This window comes from Cherax quadricarinatus, chromosome 38 (assembly GCF_038502225.1).
Source record: "Cherax quadricarinatus isolate ZL_2023a chromosome 38, ASM3850222v1, whole genome shotgun sequence".
NCBI classification, from domain to species: Eukaryota; Metazoa; Arthropoda; class Malacostraca; order Decapoda; family Parastacidae; genus Cherax; species Cherax quadricarinatus.
The window spans coordinates 5,930,002-5,942,501 of record NC_091329.1 but is presented as its reverse complement, the minus strand read 5'-3'; positions in this window follow the sequence as shown (position 1 = coordinate 5,942,501).

The following is a 12,500-nucleotide window of genomic DNA, read 5'->3' as shown; positions in this document are numbered from 1 at the left end:
GAGTTGAAGGGTGTGGGAGTGGGAATTGAAGGGTGTGGGAGTGGGAGATGAAGGGGGTGGGAGTGGGAGTTGAAGGGTGTGGGAGTGGGAGTTAAAGGGGGTGGGAGTTGAAGGGTCTGGGAGTTGAAGGGGGTGGGAGTGGGCGTTGATGGGGGTGGGAGTGGGAGTTGAAGGGTGTGGGAGTGGGAGTTGAAGGGTGTGGGAGTGGGAGTTGAAGGGGGTGGGAGTGGGAGTTGAAGGGTGTGGGAGTGGGAGTTGAAGGGGGTGGGAGTGGGAGTTGAAGGGGGTGGGAGTGGGAGTTGAAGGGTCTGGGAGTGGGAGTTGAAGGGGATGGGAGTGGAAGTTGAAGGGGGTGGGAGTGAGAGTTGAAGGGGATGGGAGTGGAAGTTGAAGGGGGTGGGAGAGTTGAAGGGGATGGTAGTGGAAGTTGAAGGGGGTGGGAGTGAGAGTTGAAGGGGGTGGGAGTGGTAGTTGAAGGGGGTGGGAGTGTGAGTTGAAGGGGATGGGAGTGGAAGTTGAAGGGGGTGGGAGTGAGAGTTGAAGGGGATGGGAGTGGAAGTTGAGGGGGGTGGGAGTGTGAGTTGATGGGGGTGGAAGTTGAAGGGGGTGGGAGTGAGAGTTGAAAGGGATGGGAGTGGAAGTTGAAGGGGGTGGGAGTGAGAGTTGAAGGGGGTGGGAGTGGAAGTTGAAGGGGGTGGGAGTGGAAGTTGAAGGGGGTGGGAGTGGAAGTTGAAGGGGGTGGGAGTGAGAGTTGAAGGGGATGGGAGTGGAAGTTGATGGGGTTGGGAGTGGTAGTTGAAGGGGGTGGGAGTGGAAGTTGAAGGGGGTGGGAGTGAGAGTTGAAGGGGATGGGAGTGGAAGTTGAAGGGGGTGGGAGTGAGAGTTGAAGGGGATGGGAGTGGAAGTTGAAGGGGGTGGGAGTGAGAGTTGAAGGGGATGGGAGTGGAAGTTGAAGGGGGTGGGAGTGAGAGTTGAAGGGGGTGGGAGTGGAAGTTGAAGGGGGTGGGAGTGAGAGTTGAAGGGGATGGGAGTGGAAGTTGAAGGGGGTGGGAGTGAGAGTTGAAGGGGATGGGAGTGGAAGTTGAAGGGGGTGGGAGTGAGAGTTGAAGGGGATGGGAGTGGAAGTTGAAGGGGGTGGGAGTGAGAGTTGAAGGGGGTGGGAGTGGAAGTTGAAGGGGGTGGGAGTGAGAGTTGAAGGGGGTGGGAGTGGGAGTTGAAGGGGGTGGGAGTGAGAGTTGAAGGGGGTGGGAGTGGAAGTTGAAGGGGGTGGGAGTGAGAGTTGAAGGGGGTGGGAGTGGGAGTTGAAGGGGGTGGGAGTGAGAGTTGAAGGGGGTGGGAGTGGGAGTTGAAGGGGGTGGGAGTGAGAGTTGAAGGGGGTGGGAGTGGGAGTTGAAGGGGGTGGGAGTGAGAGTTGAAGGGGGGTGGGAGTGAGAGTTGAAGGGGGTGGGAGTGAGAGTTGAAGGGGGTGGGAGTGGGAGTTGAAGGGGGTGGGAGTGAGAGTTGAAGGGGGTGGGAGTGAGAGTTGAAGGGGGTGGGAGTGAGAGTTGAAGGGGGTGGGAGTGAGAGTTGAAGGGGGTGGGAGTGAGAGTTGAAGGGGGTGGGAGTGAGAGTTGAAGGGGGTGGGAGTGAGAGTTGAAGGGGGTGGGAGTGAGAGTTGAAGGGGGTGGGAGTGAGAGTTGAAGGGGGTGGGAGTGAGAGTTGAAGGGGGTGGGAGTGAGAGTTGAAGGGGGTGGGAGTGAGAGTTGAAGGGGGTGGGAGTGAGAGTTGAAGGGGGTGGGAGTGAGAGTTGACGGGGAGGGGAGTGGAAGTTGAAGGGGGTGGGAGTGAGAGTTGAAGGGGGTGGGAGTGGGAGTGGGAGTTACTTTAAAAGCTCATCTCTACTTGTACATGATAATCCCAGAGATGTAAAATGTAATGGATAGACTTATGTATGTAGCTGTGAAGGTGTGTGTGTGTGTGTGTGTGTGTGTGTGTGTGTGTGTGTGTGTGTGTGTGTGTCGTGTGTGTGTGTGTGTGTGTGTGTGTGTGTGTGTGTGTGTGTGTGTGTGTGTGTGTGTGTGTGTCGTGTGTGTGTGTGTGTGTGTGTGTGTGTGTGTGTGTGTGTGTGTGTGTGTGTGTGTGTGTGTGTGTGTGTGTGTGTGTCTGTGTGTGTGTGTTCACCTAGTTGTGGTTGCAGGGCTCGAGTCATAGCTCCCGGCCCCGCCTCTTCACTGGGTGCTACTAGGTCCTCTCTCTCCCTGCTCCATGAGCTTTAACATACCTCATCTTAAAGCTATGTATGGTTCCTGCCTCCACTACCTCACTCCCTGCGCGCGTGTGAGAGAGAGAGAGAGAAAGAGAGAGAGAGAGAGAGAGAGAGAGAGAGAGAGAGAGAGAGAGAGAGAGAGAGAGAGAGAGAGAGAGAGAGAGAGAGAGAGAGAGAGGGTGAGAGTGAGAGAGGAAGCAGGCAGTAGGAAGAACGCTTCCTAGCACCCACCACACTACCAGCCTCCCTTCTTCCTCCCTAGCTCCCACTCCCTTAATCCACCTGGATTTGAGGGAGAGGGGAGAGCCTTTCCCCTCTCCCTCACCGCCGTTGTCTCTGTCTGTATGTCTCTCTCTCTCTCTCTCTCTCTCTCTCTCTCTCTCTCTCTCTCTCTCTCTCTCTCACGTACACACAACTGCTACCACCATTCACTTATACAATTATCAACACCAACATTACTACCAGCGCTACCATGACTTTTACAACCACCATCGCTGGCATTATCTACCACGACTACAACCATCTGGCCATCTAAAACAGATACTGCTGCTTCCACCACCGACTACCATTCTTCACATTCCCACCAACATCCCTCACGCTCAGAGAAACACCACCACCACAACCACCACCACCACACACTACCACACACCACCACCACCACACACCACCACCACCACCACACACCACCACCACACACCAGGCGAAGAGATATATCATAATCTACACCTGGAAGATTCTGGAGGGACTGGTCCCTAATATGCACACAGCAATCACTCCATACGAAAGCAAAAGACTTGGCAGGCGATGCAGCATACCCCCAGTGAAAAGTAGAGGCGTCACTGGTACACTAAGAGAAAACGCAATAAGTGTCCGGGGCCCAAGACTGTTCAACAGCCTCCCACCAGCAATAAGGGGCATTACCAATAGACCCCTGGTTGTCTTCAAGAGGGAGCTGGACAGATACCTAAAGTCGGTGCCGGATCAGCCGGGCTGTGGTTCGTATGTTGGATTGCGTGCGGCCAGCAGTAACAGCCTCGTTGATCAGGCCCTGATCCACCAGGAGGCCTGGTCATGGACCGGGCCGCGGGGGCGTTGATCCCCGGAATACCCTCCAGGTAGACTCCAGGTAGTTAGACCACCATCACACACAACCACCACCATCACACACCACCACCACCATCACACACCACCACCACCATCACACACCACCACCACCACACACCACCACCACCACACAACCACCACCACCACACAACCACCACCACCACAACCACACACCACCCCACCTCACCACCACACAGCACCACCACACACATCACCACCACACACATCACCACCACACAACCACCACCACCATACACCACACCACCACACTCCACCACCACATACCACCACCACCAACACACACCACCACCACACAACCACCACACACCCCACCACCACCACCACCACCACACAACCAACACACACCCAACCACCACACCCCACCACTACACCCCACTACCACTCACCACCAACCACCACACACCACCACCACGCAACCACCACACACCACCAGCACGGTTACACACCCACCATACAACACCACACCTCACCACCACACACCACCAACACCACCACACAACTACCACACACACCACCACCATCATCACCACACACCCCACAACCACTACAAAACCACCACCACACAATCACCATCACCACCACACAACCACCACCACCACACACCACCACATACGGTCACTACCACCACCACTCAATCACCATTATCACCACACACGCAAATATCACACACCACTACCACCACCACACAATCACCATCACACAACCACCACCACCACCACATACCACCACACACTGGCACCACACACCACCACATACCATTACTACCACCTCTACCACCACCACAACGCAAATACCGCACAACACTACCACAACTACCACCAAACATCATCACCGCCACAAACACAATATCACCAAACACCACCATCACCACGAGACATACTATCACCACCAATCACTACACACCACCATCACCACGAGACATACTATCACCACCAATCACTACACACCACCATCACCACGAGACATACTATCACCACCAATCACTACACACCACCAGCACCACTATACTCACTGCCATACACTATCACCACACACACTATACCATTACTACCACCATACTACACACCGCAACACAACACACCATTAAAATTCATCACCATCACACACACAAGCAAACACAAACACAAGCAAACACACACATAAGCAACTACACACACACACAAACAAACAAAAAATGTTTGACTCATACATTATGTGTGTGTGTACTCACCTATTTGTGGTGGCAGGGGTCGAGTCACAGCTCCTGGCCCCGCGTCTTCGCTGATTGCTACTAGGTCCTCTCTCTCTCTGCCCCATGAGCTCTATCATACCTCGCCTTAAAACTATGTATGGTTCCTGCCTCCACTACTTCACTTTCTAGGCTATTCCACGGCTTGACAACTCTATGACTGAAGAAATACTTCCTAACATCCCTTTGATTCATCTGAGTCTTCAACTTCCAACTGTGACCTCTTGTGTCTGTGTCCCTTCTCTGGAACATCCCGTCTTTGTCCACCTTGTCTATTCCGCACAGTATTTTATATGCCGTTATCATGTCTCCCCTGACCCTCCTGTCCTCCAGTGTCGTCAGGCCGATTTCCCTCAACCTTTCTTCGTAGGACAGTCCCCGTAGCTCTGGGACTAGTCTTGTTGCAAACCTTTGCACTTTCTCTAATTTCTTGAAGTGCTTGACTAGGTGTGGATTCCAAACTGGTGCTGCATACTCCAGTATGGGCCTGACGTAGATGGTATACAGAGTCTTAAACGAATCCTTACTGAGGTATCGGAACGCTATCCGTAGGTTTGCCAGGCGCCCGTATGCTGCAGCAGTTATCTGATTGATGTGCGCCTCAGGAGATATGCTCGGTGTTATACTCACCCCCAGATCTTTTTCCTTGAGTGAGGTTTGCAGTCTTTGGCCATCTAAACTATATTGTGTGTGCGGTCTTCTTTGCCCTTCCCCAATCTTCATGACTTTGCATTTGGCGGGGTTAAACTCAAGGAGCCAGTTGCTGGACCAGGCTTGTAGCCTGTCCAGGTCTCTTTGTAGTCCTGCCTGATCCTCATCCGATTTAATTCTTCTCATTAACTTCGCATCATCTGCAAACAAGGACACTATCCCTTCCGTTATGTCGTTCACAGATACCAAGAACAGCACAGGTCCTAGGACTGTGTGTGTGTGTGTGTGTGTGTGTGTGTGTGTGTGTTTGTGTATGTCAGGAAGTGGAGCAATCTGGAGAGTGCAGTAGTGGAGGCAGGATCCATACATAGCTTTAAGATGAGTTACGATGAAGCTCTTGGAGCAGGGAGTGGACCTAGTAGCGACTAGCAAAGAGGTGGGGCCAGGAGCTGTGAATCGACCCTTTCAACTACACATATAGGTGAGCATACCTCTCTACCCTTAATACCACTACTACTGCTATAACAGTAACTGTGTCAAGCCACTCGACTTGTACCAATAATATATATATATATATATATATATATATATATATATATATATATATATATATATGTATATAGAGAGAGGAGAGAGATAGCAAAACAAATTACGAGGATGCTCTTTGTTTACGTTCGTCTAAAGCGTCGACTTCAGCGCGGATTCTTGCAATGGATTTGGTGGACTTAGTGTTGCTCTGGAGGCCCCAGTTAAACTGTTTGCCTCCTCCCCCTCCTACTCTAACTTCTCCTCCTCCTCCCCCTCCTACTCTTACTTCTCCCCCTCCACCTCCTCTTCCTCCTCCTCCTCCTCCTCCTCCTCCTCCTCCTCCCCCTCCACCTCCCACGCGATTAAAAGTAATTCCTGCAGTAAGAACAAGATTTCTGGAGCTTTGTGAGTGATTATGAGGTCAGCCAGGCTAAGACAAGCTGGTGTAAATTATTATGAACAAGCAGGGAGAGAGAGAGAGTGAGAGAGAGAAAGAGACAGGCAGACAGAGAAACAGACAGAGGACGTAGTGGCAGTATTTACACTCTGAGAGAAGGTAAGTGAAGGTCCTTCACACTGCACGTCTCTTACGTTGATAAGCGTTGTAAAAAAAATACTGGGAAAGACCTTGACAGAACGAACTCGCTAACTAGTCAACAATTCTGACTGTCAGGTCTTCAAATATATTAAATCTCTGAGCCTAACACGACTGAGTCAAAGACACTGTCTGAGAGACTGACAGACTGTGTTTACCTAGACTGACAGTCTCTGACGGACTTCCACCAGGAAACAGTAATTTGGACACTGCAAAAATAATGGAACAACAAGACATAACAATGGATGGGATAGTGTTTGCTTGAGAGGTAAACGTGAAAAGTTATGAGATAAAAGTGTGCTGGTGGGTGGATGTCACAACTGGGGTGCCACAAGGGTCTGTACTTTTCCAATATTGTCACTAGTTTATCTTAATGATTTACCAGAAGGAATAAAAATTGTGACTGTGTTGACAGATGATGCGAGAATATGTTCAACGATGAACAAAAAATGTTAATCGTTTACATGATGATCTGGGTAAATTAGGTACATGGAGTGATAGACGGTTAATGGAATTTAATGGTCATAAACGCTATGTTATGGAAATGGCAGGAAGCGAAATCAGTCCCCATTATAAACACAGACTGTGTGACAAGACATTGAAAGCATCAGATAAAGAGACCTGGGAGTTATTATTAAAAAAATGTCATTAGATCATGTAAAACAAACTGTAAGAAACTCATATATTAGACTGGTGAAGTGTGCCATGACTTTCAGATATATGGAGGGTGAAATGCTGAAAAAGCTGCTGAGAAATATATTTGGTCGAAACTGGCACAAAGAGCGGTTGTCTGATGCCCACACCTTAGCAATATGTGGGTAAGTTAGAGAAGGTCCCAAGAACCAAAAAATAACCACCGGAGTTAAAAATATGAGTTATGATGAAGGGCTGAAAGCCCTTAACATGCCCGCCCTGGCTGATAGCAGGAAGAGACATGATAACCACATATAAGGTCATAAAAGTAAGACATGATAACAACACACAAGTATTGTAACCTCTCTCTCTCTCTCTTCGTTGCCTCTCCCACTCTCTCCTTCACATCTCAGTCTCTACTCCCCCAGTCTCTCCTCCACCATCATACTGCTACTTCATTACCAGTAATATCCCAACTTTGACACTAAAACTAAGAGAGTGTGTGTGGCTCCCTCACACTATATCTACTTTGAGTGCCATTATGGCCCTCAAGTGCTAACTACTGGCACTTATATCTGCTCATGTGTACACATGAATACATGTATATACGAGTATACACGTATATGAATATATGTATAAAAGAGTATAAGTGAATACAGTAAGCAAACACTAGGACATATTTATTAGCAAACGTTTCGGTCCTGGGACCTTGATCACTTCGAACATACAGAGTATGTATAATGTTGGCCAAGACCGGGGTCCTAGCACGGGTCTTAATCTTGCGATGACCCGTCTGGCTCGCGAGGGAGTATGAGTCCAGTATACACAGGTGGAGAGTGAGGTATAAGTGACACATGGTGACCTGAAGAATGCCATGTTGGGATGATGACGGGTAGACGATGTGATCATGTGACTCCTGTGTTGTGAGGTATGTGGTGCTGTGTCTGCTAGAGCACCGTGTGACTCCTGTGTTGTTAGGTATGTGGTGCTGTGTCTGCTAGAGCACCGTGTGACTCCTGTGTTGTGAGGTATGTGGTGCTGTGTCTGCTCGAGCATCATGTGACTCCTGTGTTGTGAGGTATGTGGTGCTGTATCTGCTTGAGCGTCATGTGACTCCTGTGTTGTGAGGTATGTGGTGCTGTGTCTGCTCGAGCATCATGTGACTCCTGTGTTGTGAGGTATGTGGTGCTGTGTCTGCTTGAGCATCATGTGACTCCTGTGTTGTGAGGTATGTGGTGCTGTATCTGCTTGAGCATCATGTGACTCCTGTGTTGTGAGGTATGTGGTGCTGTATCTGCTTGAGCATCATGTGACTCCTGTGCTGTGAGGTATGTGGTGCTGTGTCTGCTTGAGCATCATGTGACTCCTGTGTTGTGAGGTATGTGGTGCTGTGTCTGCTTGAGCATCATGTGACTCCTGTGTTGTGAGGTATGTGGTGCTGTGTCTGCTTGAGCATCATGTGACTCCTGTGTTGTGAGGTATGTGGTGCTGTGTCTGCTTGAGCATCATGTGACTCCTGTGCTGTGAGGTATGTGGTGCTGTGTCTGCTTGAGCATCATGTGACTCCTGTGTTGTGAGGTATGTGGTGCTGTGTCTGCTTGAGCATCATGTGACTCCTGTGTTGTGAGGTATGTGGTGCTGTGTCTGCTTGAGCATCATGTGACTCCTGTGTTGTGAGGTATGTGGTGCTGTGTCTGCTTGAGCATCATGTGACTCCTGTGCTGTGAGGTATGTGGTGCTGTGTCTGCTTGAGCATCATGTGACTCCTGTGTTGTGAGGTATGTGGTGCTGTGTCTGCTTGAGCATCATGTGACTCCTGTGTTGTGAGGTATGTGGTGCTGTGTCTGCTTGAGCATCATGTGACTCCTGTGTTGTGAGGTATGTGGTGCTGTATCTGCTTGAGCATCATGTGACTCCTGTGTTGTGAGGTATGTGGTGCTGTATCTGCTTGAGCATCATGTGACTCCTGTGCTGTGAGGTATGTGGTGCTGTGTCTGCTTGAGCATCATGTGACTCCTGTGTTGTGAGGTATGTGGTGCTGTATCTGCTTGAGCATCATGTGACTCCTGTGTTGTGAGGTATGTGGTGCTGTATCTGCTTGAGCATCATGTGACTCCTGTGCTGTGAGGTATGTGGTGCTGTGTCTGCTTGAGCATCATGTGACTCCTGTGTTGTGAGGTATGTGGTGCTGTGTCTGCTTGAGCATCATGTGACTCCTGTGTTGTGAGGTATGTGGTGCTGTGTCTGCTTGAGCATCATGTGACTCCTGTGTTGTGAGGTATGTGGTGCTGTGTCTGCTTGAGCATCATGTGACTCCTGTGTTGTGAGGTATGTGGTGCTGTCTCTGCTTGAGCATCATGTGACTCCTGTGCTGTGAGGTATGTGGTGCTGTCTCTGCTTGAGCATCATGTGACTCCTGTGTTGTGAGGTATGTGGTGCTGTCTCTGCTTGAGCATCATGTGACTCCTGTGTTGTGAGGTATGTGGTGCTGTGTCTGCTTGAGCATCATGTGACTCCTGTGTTGTGAGGTATGTGGTGCTGTGTCTGCTCGAGCATCATGTGACTCCTGTGTTGTGAGGTATGTGGTGCTGTGTCTGCTCGAGCATCATGTGACTCCTGTGTTGTGAGGTATGTGGTGCTGTGTCTGCTCGAGCATCATGTGACTCCTGTGCTGTGAGGTATGTGGTGCTGTGTCTGCTCGAGCATCATGTGACTCCTGTGTTGTGAGGTATGTGGTGCTGTGTCTGCTCGAGCATCATGTGACTCCTGTGCTGTGAGGTATGTGGTGCTGTGTCTGCTTGAGCATCATGTGACTCCTGTGTTGTGAGGTATGTGGTGCTGTGTCTGCTTGAGCATCATGTGACTCCTGTGTTGTGAGGTATGTGGTGCTGTGTCTGCTTGAGCATCATGTGACTCCTGTGTTGTGAGGTATGTGGTGCTGTATCTGCTTGAGCATCATGTGACTCCTGTGTTGTGAGGTATGTGGTGCTGTATCTGCTTGAGCATCATGTGACTCCTGTGCTGTGAGGTATGTGGTGCTGTGTCTGCTTGAGCATCATGTGACTCCTGTGTTGTGAGGTATGTGGTGCTGTATCTGCTTGAGCATCATGTGACTCCTGTGTTGTGAGGTATGTGGTGCTGTATCTGCTTGAGCATCATGTGACTCCTGTGCTGTGAGGTATGTGGTGCTGTGTCTGCTTGAGCATCATGTGACTCCTGTGTTGTGAGGTATGTGGTGCTGTGTCTGCTTGAGCATCATGTGACTCCTGTGTTGTGAGGTATGTGGTGCTGTGTCTGCTTGAGCATCATGTGACTCCTGTGTTGTGAGGTATGTGGTGCTGTGTCTGCTTGAGCATCATGTGACTCCTGTGTTGTGAGGTATGTGGTGCTGTCTCTGCTTGAGCATCATGTGACTCCTGTGCTGTGAGGTATGTGGTGCTGTCTCTGCTTGAGCATCATGTGACTCCTGTGTTGTGAGGTATGTGGTGCTGTCTCTGCTTGAGCATCATGTGACTCCTGTGTTGTGAGGTATGTGGTGCTGTGTCTGCTTGAGCATCATGTGACTCCTGTGTTGTGAGGTATGTGGTGCTGTGTCTGCTCGAGCATCATGTGACTCCTGTGTTGTGAGGTATGTGGTGCTGTGTCTGCTCGAGCATCATGTGACTCCTGTGTTGTGAGGTATGTGGTGCTGTGTCTGCTCGAGCATCATGTGACTCCTGTGTTGTGAGGTATGTGGTGCTGTGTCTGCTCGAGCATCATGTGACTCCTGTGTTGTGAGGTATGTGGTGCTGTGTCTGCTTGAGCATCATGTGACTCCTGTGTTGTGAGGTATGTGGTGCTGTGTCTGCTTGAGCATCATGTGACTCCTGTGTTGTGAGGTATGTGGTGCTGTATCTGCTTGAGCATCATGTGACTCCTGTGTTGTGAGGTATGTGGTGCTGTGTCTGCTTGAGCATCATGTGACTCCTGTGTTGTGAGGTATGTGGTGCTGTGTCTGCTCGAGCATCATGTGACTCCTGTGTTGTGAGGTATGTGGTGCTGTGTCTGCTCGAGCATCATGTGACTCCTGTGTTGTGAGGTATGTGGTGCTGTGTCTGCTTGAGCATCATGTGACTCCTGTGTTGTGAGGTATGTGGTGCTGTGTCTGCTTGAGCATCATGTGACTCCTGTGTTGTGAGGTATGTGGTGCTGTATCTGCTTGAGCATCATGTGACTCCTGTGTTGTGAGGTATGTGGTGCTGTGTCTGCTTGAGCATCATGTGACTCCTGTGTTGTGAGGTATGTGGTGCTGTGTCTGCTCGAGCATCATGTGACTCCTGTGTTGTGAGGTATGTGGTGCTGTGTCTGCTCGAGCATCATGTGACTCCTGTGTTGTGAGGTATGTGGTGCTGTGTCTGCTTGAGCATCATGTGACTCCTGTGTTGTGAGGTATGTGGTGCTGTGTCTGCTTGAGCATCATGTGACTCCTGTGTTGTGAGGTATGTGGTGCTGTGTCTGCTTGAGCATCATGTGACTCCTGTGTTGTGAGGTATGTGGTGCTGTGTCTGCTTGAGCATCATGTGACTCCTGTGTTGTGAGGTATGTGGTGCTGTGTCTGCTTGAGCACCGTGTATGACAGTCATCAAGATCCCAGGACCAAAATATTTACCTATTTTTCTAAACCAATTTGTTGTTATCTATTACCAAGGTTAATACCATAGTACACACACACACACACACACACACACACACACACACACACACACACAACACATACACACAAACGATAGCAATAGAGCGATGGTTGACACACTGGCTACAGTGGCCAGAAGAGCTCATGCATACAGGGCAAAGCTCCTGATCATGGGTGACTCTATCCACAAGGAAATCGATTGGGAGAACTTGGAGCCACATGGGGGCCAAGATACATGGAGGGCTAAGATGATGGAGGTGGTACTGGAAAACTTCATGTACCAACACGTAAGGGACACTATAAGAGAGAGAGGAGAGGATGAACCAGCAAGACTGGACCTATTATTCACCTTGAGTAGTGCAGATATTGAGGACATCACATATGAAAGACCCCTTGGGGCCAGCGATTATGTGGTTTTAAGCTTCGAATACACAGTAGAGCTACAAGTGGAGGGGGAAGCAGGAAGGCCAGGACGAATGAAGCCTAACTACAAGAAAGGGGACTACACGGGAATGAGGAACTTCCTGAACGGGGTTCAGTGGGACAGAGAATTGGCAGGGAAGCCAGTTAATGAGATGATGGAATATGTAGCAACAATGTGCAAGGAGGCTGAGGAGAGGTTTATACCCAAGGGTAACAGGACTAATGAAAAAGCCAGGATGAGCTCATGGTTCACCCAAAGGTGCAGGGAGGCAAAAACCAAGTGTGCTAGGGAATGGAAGAAATATAGAAGGCAAAGGACCCAGGAGAATAAGGAGAGCAGTCGTACAGCCAGAAATGAATATGCACAGATAAGAAGGGAGGCCCAACGACAATATGAAAA